The 8,816-nt window shown below is 44.7% G+C and overlaps 1 pseudogene; it reads right to left on the bottom strand.

The window, feature by feature from the left end:
• Positions 1 to 3,865: 3,865 nt before the first annotated feature.
• On the bottom strand, positions 3,866 to 4,851 carry LOC115643549 (annotated as a pseudogene).
• Positions 4,852 to 8,816: the final 3,965 nt, after the last annotated feature.

The raw sequence follows: 8,816 nt of genomic DNA, 5'->3' as shown, positions 1-8,816 counted from the left end.
TCTGGCATTGGAGTTGTAGATGGGTTTTCAAGCGCTGGCGTCAGTGCTGGCAACGGTTCTGGTGCTGGTTGTTTTTCCAGTTCGGGTTCTGGGACTGGATGCACTATGGCTGTTGCAGTCGTTGACAGGGGATCTGGTTACACCACCTCTGTCTGGGTCCCTGGTAACACAGATGGGGGCCTTGTGGACGGCTCAGGAACAGGGATGGATCTGGAAGCTTGCCTTGCTTGGCTGTGTGTAACCATCCCCACCCTCTTGGCCAGATTCACCTGGTTGGCCATGTCTTCCCTCAGTAGCATGGGGATGGGCTAATTGTCATAGATTGCAAAAGTCCACATTCCTGACCAGCCCTTGTACTGGACAGGCAATTCAGCTGTAGGCAAGTTTAAAGATTTTGACATGAATGAGTGAATTGTCATTTGGGCCTCTGGGCTGATGAATTTGGGGTCCACTAAGGATTGGTGGATAGCTGACACTTGTGCCCCCATGTCTCTCCACGCAATAACCTTCTTTCCGCCCACTCTCAAGGTTTCATTTCGCTCCGAGGGTATTTGAGAGGCATCTGGGCCTGGGGATCTTTGATGTGATGGTGGTGTAATGAACTGTACTCAGTTGGGGTTCTTGGGGCAGTTGGCCTTTATATGTTCCAGTTCATTACATTTAAAACATCGTCCAGCTGACTGGTCACTGGGCCAAGGTGGGTTGCTGGAGACTGGTGAGGTGGGACAATAGGGTGTCTGGGGCTTTCCTTGGGTTGTAGGTGTGGTCATGGGTCGTCCCCGGTGGTAGAGTTTATTTTCTATTCACCCCCTCTGATATTCACTCCCCTTGCTAGTCGTCTTTTTTCTTTTCTGCCACTTTTACCCATCTGGCTCCAATCTCCCCCTCCTCGGTTACAGTTTTGGGCTTCCCATTTAGGATGTATCTTTCCATTTGCTCAGGAACACCCTCTAAGAATGGCCCCATTTGCATTAGGAAGGCCAGCTCTTCCAGAGAGTTAGCATTTGCTCCTGATATCCAGGCATCCCAATTGTTTCCAATGTGGTAGGTGTGTCGGGTAAATGACACTTCTGGTTTCCACCTTAGGGCTCTGAACCGCTGGTGGGTATGCTCAGGTGTTAGCCCCATTCTGATCCTGGCCTTTGTTTGAAAAAGATCATAATCGTTCATGTGTTCCTTAGGCATTTCAGCTGCCACCTCTGCTAAGGGTCCACTGAGCTGTGGCCTCAGCTCTATCATGCACTGGTCTGTAAGGATGCTGTACACAAGGCAGGCCCTTTCAAAATTTTCTAAGAAAGCCTCAGTATCACCACCTGCCTTGTAGGTGCGAAATTTTCTGGGATGGGAAACAGTACCTGGAGAAGGGTTGTTAGGGTTGGCTGGTCCATCCTGCTTAGCCTTGGCTAATTCCAGGACCTGCTGGTGGGCCTCCCTCTGCATCTCTATCTCTTTTTGTTTTATCTCCATCTCTTTTTGTCTTATCTCCATAGCTCTCCTGTGGTCAGCCTCTTTGGCTTTCTCTTCTGCGTCCAGCCTAGCCAGTTCCTGTTTAACTGCTTCCTTGGTACTCATTTTCCTGCTTTCTTGTGCTGGCCACACCCCCTTGCAGCTCACTGAAACTGGGATGCACTCAGCTCAGGGCTGCTTTGTTAACAGAGACTTTCTAACTAGCTATACCCGAGAGGTAGAAGAAATAAAACAATTAAGCTTGTAAATTTCTTTTGCTGGCTGCTTGCTCACAGCTCGAATCCTCCTCTTAACAAACACTCTTGTTGAAAAAAACGTAACACCTCTGCCCTCAGGCTGCTTTCCAAGCAGCTAAAAAGGAGGGAGAAAAAAATTCCTACTGGCTTTTGGTTCCTAAAAAATCCCAAACCGCTGCTCACCACGTCAAGGTTCTTTCCCCACTCTGAACTTTAGGGTACAAATGTGGGGACCTGCATGGACACTTCTAAGCTTAATTACTAGCTTAGATCTGGTACACTGCCACCATCCAGAAGTCAGTGTCTGGAGCACTTCCTGTCCTCCCCAAAACTCTCCCCTCCCTGAGTGGCCTTGACGGACTTCACCAATTCCCTGGTGAACACAGATCCAAACCCCTTAGATCTAAAAACAAGGAGAAATTAATCATCCCCCCTCCTTTCCCCTCACCAGTCCCTGGTGAGTCCAGATCCAATCCCTTTGGATCTTAAAACAAGTAAAAATCAATCAGTTTCTTAAAAGAAAGCTTTTAATTAAAGAAAGAAAAGGTAAAAACTATCTCTGTAAAATCAGGATGGAAAATGCTTTACATGGTAATCAGTTCATATAGACCAGAGGGACCCCCTCTAGCCTTAGGTTCAAAGTACAGCAAACAGAGATAAAGTCCTTCCAGCAAAAGGAAACATTTACAAGTTGAGGAAACAAAAATAAGACTAACACGCCTTGCCTGGCTGGTTACTTACAAGTTTGGAAAAGGAAAGACTGATTCAGAAAGGTTTGGAGAGCCTGGATTGATGTCCCATCCCTCTCAGTCCCGAGAATGAACAACAACAACAACAACAAAAAGCATAAACAAAAGACTTCCCTCCACCAAGTTTTAAAAGTATCTTGTCCCCCAATTGGTCCTCTTGTCAGGTGTCAGCCTGGTTTACTGAGCTTCTTAACCCTTTACAGGTAAAAGAGACATTAATCCTTAACTATCTGTTTATGACACACCCACATCCTTCATAAGGAGAAACCAAAATAATAACTTCTGAAGCCATATGAAAAATGTTGTATTTATCTTCCTGAAGGATATGTTCCCCAGTTCTTCCCAAAAGCTTTCTTTTCCTTTGAGAGTTCTGAAGTCTTGAATCCATGTGAGAAATTTCACACACAACTGCAGGGAAATCTTTCCCACCATTTTCCAACAATGCACTGCAACTGAGTCCCAGCTGAAGGGAACCTGCAGAGTTGTGGAAACTGGCACACAGAGCTGAATGCTGCATGAAAGGATGTGCATGGATCATCGTGAAAATCGTTTTCACTAATTCCCCTGTCCACCGCCAACAGCTTAAACTCAACTGCCCAAACCTACTTTATGAAATAAACTCGAAGCATAAAAAGATCATGTATGACTCCATGATTCTAATCTTGTGTAAATCTTTCTCACCATTACTCCATGACCCTCCATCTCCTTCCTAACAACAAACTGAAAACAATTATGGCACTGAGCCCACATGAAAAATTCCTCACTGATCCCATTATTACATGTGACATTTGGCACCAGTCCTCGTGAAAATCATTCCCATCATTTCATTCTGCCACCAACCTTAGCACGACACCAAAAAAACAGAGTCCAAAAGCCACATATATTTTTTTCATTGCTCCAGATGTCACATGAAAATTTTTTCACAAATCCTGCTGAAAAAGATATAATCTCCCACTCACTCACCTTCGAGACTCACTGAGGAGACACTGAAACACAAAGGATGAAAAAATAAATAAATATATGGAGATATACCTATCTCATAGAACTGGAAGGGACCCTGAAGAGTCATCGAATCCAGCCCCCTGCCTTTACTAGCAGGACCAAGATTTTTGTCCCAAATCCCTAAGTGGCCCCCTTAAGGACTGAACTCACTACCCTGGGTTTAGCAGGCCAATGCTCAAACCAAAATGTGCAAGTATCCCAGTGTCACATGACAAATTTGTCAGAAATCCTCATTAAAAACATGTCACTGTTCCCCCTGACACCTGCCTAAGAAGAAACCAAACATATTCATAAAACCACATGATTTTTTTCACATGGGTCCCTACTCCACATGCAAAATTTTACACTGATCCTTGTAAAATAAATAAATGAATAAATAAATCATTCTTTCTCTCTGCTCCCACTTGACTTCTATGTCCAACAAGGGAGCCAAAGCCTAGGCCTCAGTTGCTTCATGGCTTCCTTGACCTCCCGGTTCCTCAGGGTGTAGATAATGGGGTTCAGCACTGGCGTGATGATGGTGTAGAAGATGGAGGCCATCTTGTCCATCTGCAAGCTGGAGAAAGGCTGGAGGGTGACTCAGATGACACTGTATGACCCCAGCAAGACCAGGAAACAGACCAGCGAGATCAGGCCACTGTTGGACACCATGAGTATCTCCATCACGTAGGTGTCACTGCAGGCTAGCTTGACCACCTAGGGTACATCGCAGTAGAAATTGTCCAGCTTGCTGGGCCCACAAAATGGCAGCCACACCACCAACACCAGCTGGGTGGAAGAGTGGAGCAAGCCTCCAGCCCAGCAGGTTGCCAAGAGGCCCAGGCAGCGGTGGCGGTGCATGGTCTCAGCGTAGCTCAGTGGGTGGCAGATGGCCACATAGCGGTCGTAGGCCATGAGTGTGAGAAGGAACATCTCGGAGCCACCCAGGAAGTGAAGAAAGAAAAGCTGGGCCATGCAGCCCTCATAGGAGATGGTGCTGCCCTGGCTCAGCAAGTTGCCAAGCATCTTGGGAGCAGCCACTGAGCCGAGGGCCATGTCAATGAGTGAGAGGTTGGCCAGGAAGAAGTACATGGGGGACTGGAGGAGGTCGGGGTCCACCTGCATGGTCACCACAATGAGGAGGTTACCCAGCAGGCTGGCCATGTAGTAGGCTGAGACCACGCCAAAGAGGAGAAGCTGGAGAGGGCGGGAGTGGGACAGGCCCAGGAGAGTGAACTGTGAGACCACTGAACCATTCATCACCTCAACGCCTGGAAAAGAGAGGAAATAATGAGATTGGAAGGCAGCACATTGGAGGGAATCCAGGAGCTCTAGCTTCCATTCTTGCCCCTGTTCTTACTCACCAAAACCCACTCCCCATCCAAAACTGTGATAGAACTCAGAGTCCTGACTCCCAGCCTCCCCCCCCAAGTAACTCATTCATAGATTTATACTTTATAAGAGACCACTACGATCATCTGATCTGACCTCCTGCGTCAGCCATCAAACTTGCCTAAATTAACTCCCATTAGAACTGGGGGATCACATTTAGAAAGAAAAAAGATCCAATTTTTATTTTAAAATGGTCTGATTCCACCACAGCCCTTGGTTCAATGGTTAATTGCTCTCACTTTTAAAATTTTGCACTTTATTTCCACTTTAAATGTGTCTAGCATCAGCTTCCATCCATTGGGTCATGTTACACTTTTCTCTGATCAATTGAAGAGCTCAAATATTTGTTCTACAGGTCAGTTCTTACAGACTATGATCAAGTCACCTCATAACTTTCTCTTTGTTAAGTTACATAGACTGAGCTCCTTGAGTCTCTCACTCTAAGACAGGTCTTTCAATCCTTTAATCATTCTTGTGGATCTTCTCTGACCCTTCTCTAACTTGACAACATCCTCCTTGAATTGTGGGCACCAGAGCTGGACACAATATTCCACCCTACCAAATACAGAAGTAAAATAACCACTCTATTCCTACTTTAGAGTCCCCTGGTTAGTCCTTTTGGCCACAGTATCGCTCTGGAAGCTCATATTCGGCTGATTATCCACCATGGCTCCCAAATGTTTTTGAGTCACTACTTCCTGGGATGGAGTCTCCCACGCTGTAAGTATGGCCTACCTTCTTTTTTCCTAGATGTATACATTTACATTTAGTTGAAATAAAACACATTGTGTTTGTTTGTGCCCAGTTTACTAAATGATCTAGATCACTCTGAATTTGTGACCTGTCCCCTTCAGTATTTATCACTCCCTCAATCTTTATCAATGATGGTTTTATGTTCTTTTCCAGATCATTTATGAAAATGTTAAAAGTGCAGGGCCAAGACTGACCTCTGATGGACCCCCCTTGGAAATACACCCTCACTATTATGATTCCCTGCTTACAATTACATTTTGAGCCAGTTTTGAATCCGTTTCATGTGCATCAGGTTCGTTTGTATTCTTTTGGTTTCTTAATCAAAACATCATTGGGTAGCAAATCAAATGCCTTCCAGAAGTCCATGTCTATTACATCAACACTATTACCTGTATCAACCAAACTTGTAATCTCATCAAAAAGATATTTAGTTAGTTTGACAGGATCTACTTTCTATAAGCCAATGTTGATTGGCTTTAATTATATTACCCTCCTTTAATTCTTTATTAATCAAGGCCCATATCAGCTGGTCCACTATTTTGCCTGGGATTGATGTCCAGATTGATAGGCCTAGGTTTCCCCGGCTGTCCCATTTACTCTTTTTAAATATTGTCACAACGTTACCTGTCTTCCAGTCTGCATCCTTGCCACTGTTAAAAGGGGAGCTGCCTCCTGGGTTCTCCAAGCCAGCCTGAGTGCTCTAACCACTAGAATATAGAGTCATTCCCAAGCTTGCTTTTTGGCCCAATATCTCTGTAATTATTTAGCCAGAGTGGAACAACTTCAACAGGAGAGACTGAGCAGATCTCCTTCCCCCAATAGCCCAGTGGCTACAGCCCGTGCTTAAGAGGAATCAGAGCCCATTTTGAGAGAATGGTGCTGCCCGAGCCATTGATGGAACTTGTGCCCATAGTTTGCCCATAGCAAGGTACACAAGGAGTGCTTAGACCATATTGGTCACCTCCAGTGTGATCAGCAGGTATTAGCCTCTTTGTAAGGATCTTGATCAAATATTTATAAATGTTTTGTTATTGTTTGGATGTAGTAACTTGCTTATAATTTAAGCTTTATAGGCATGTTTAGAGCAATTTTATGGCTAAGATAGTGTTTTGATAATACCGCGCATAAATAATAATAATTCCAACATACATTTAATTAAAATGCCTAATTAACATGGTGGAGAAAGATACTTTGTTTTAAAATGAGAACCCCATCACCTCTTTGGTGCAGGTTAGTGCTCTTAAACATCTCCCAGTCCACTCAGTAATGACCAAATAAAAACAGGAAAGACCATACTTTACAGTCTCACCCATTTCAGCCTCAGCCGGTGTACCTCATGCTGTGAATTTAAACCAATATAGTTAAACGGATGCAAAAGGTGATGTGGATGTTCTTAATTCAGTTTAAACTCGATTATTCTGGCTTAGCTGAAATCAATTAGAAATAGGTTTAAGCTAATCTGAAATCAGCTTCTTTGAGACCAAATTTGGGAGCGGGATTGTTTGTATTGTTGTCTTCTTGCTCCGAAGCATTGGCATGGCCACAGCTGGAGATGGGACACTGGATAGGGTGGATGCCAAACTCTCTCTCAAGCGCTTGGTTGGCAGTTCTGTCTCACATGCTCAAGGTTTAATTTGTTGCCTGATCCTTTCAATGGTCAGTAACACTTGTTCTGGTTGCCAGTTGACCTGATTAATAAACTGAGGATCAGCAGGTTCTTGTTCCAGAATCAGGCTACACAGAACTAAAATCAGCTAATTAAATATCACCAAGGCGTAGGTCAAAGCAAAGACTTAGAGGTTTTTATTAAAATCAGTAATAAAGTCAAAAAAGCTCTAAGCCACATAAACAGATAGAAATAACACAGTATCGGAAGTATCTGTGTATCATTCTTTGCATATGCTCTTAGATTTCCATACCTCCACCTTTCTTTGTGGACCTGGCGGTAAGAGACAAAGAATCATCCCTGTCCCTGGCATGCCGATGGTCCAGGTTCCTCAATGCCCAAGACTGATGGTAGATAACAATAGAGCTGAAGGGTCCAATGATGGAAAAGCTCCCCATCCGCATGATGGGTTGCCCTATTATAGGACCTGAGCGCCATTATGAATATTCATGCTAATGCTCAGCCTTCTATGCCCAAATCGAACTTCCTCACCCTCTTAACATCAGAGTGAACTGATCCTAGAGATTAACATATTAATGCCATTTAGCTCCTGATCCTATGCATCACCTCTTCCTCAGACAGATTGGCAGTTATCACGTCCATGTTCCTGGGGTTGCTGTTTACCTGCCATTGAACAAGCTGTCCCTAGTTCCCCAAAATCTAAGGGTAACTGTCAGGCCATTTATCCATGCCAAATGTCACAAGCCAACTATTCTGGACTATACTTCTGCTAATTTGGGGAATCTAATGTCTTACAGGATACAAGCCTGTAGGCTCCTTGCCATTACAGCTGAATATAATGAAGGCAAGCCAGTCCCATGGGCTACAAATTGGTCACCGTAAGTGGGGTGAGGCAGGTATTTTTCCCCAGCTCAGATTGGCAGTAACCTTGGGTTTTTCCACCTTCCCTTGTAGGGTGACCAGATAGCAAGTGTGAAAAATCGGGATGGGGTGAGAGGTAATAGGTGACTATATAAGAGAAAGCCCCAAAAATCAGAATTGTCCCTATAAAATCAGAACATCTGGTCACCCTATTAATTTGCTGCATGTGGGTACAGGTCAGTTGCCAAGATGAGTTGGGTGTATCTCCTTTAATCATTTCCCTGCAATTGTGGGGGCCTTAGGGACTGGTGCACATCAGTCCCCGCCATTCTCTGTCAGTGACACCTCACAGTTTAGCCTCCTGAGGTTTGTAATATCTTGGTCTAGTTTCAGTTGCTAGGCAGTGTTGGTGGCCTCAAATCTACAGATGTTGAGACTAGGTGATCTGCTGGTCCCTTCTGGCTTTAAACTCTAACCCAGGTGTCCAGACACCCAACCACACCAGTCTAACCCACTAGATCCCAGTCCCTTACCAGAGCTATGGATACAACCCAGGAGCTCTGACTACCCACTTACCAAATTTCTCTGACCCACCAGACCAGGGGTTCCCTAACAGGGGTGGGTACCCCTCAGGGGGTCACAACTTTATCACATGGGGGGGTTGTGAGCTATCAGCTTCCACTCCAAACCCCACTTTGCCTCCTGCATTTATAATGGTGTCAAACATATTTTAAAGTGTTTTAATTTATA

Source organism: Gopherus evgoodei, unplaced genomic scaffold, assembly GCF_007399415.2.
Source record: "Gopherus evgoodei ecotype Sinaloan lineage unplaced genomic scaffold, rGopEvg1_v1.p scaffold_62_arrow_ctg1, whole genome shotgun sequence".
NCBI lineage: Eukaryota > Metazoa > Chordata > Testudines > Testudinidae > Gopherus > Gopherus evgoodei.
This window is presented reverse-complemented; position numbering and strand designations above follow the sequence as displayed.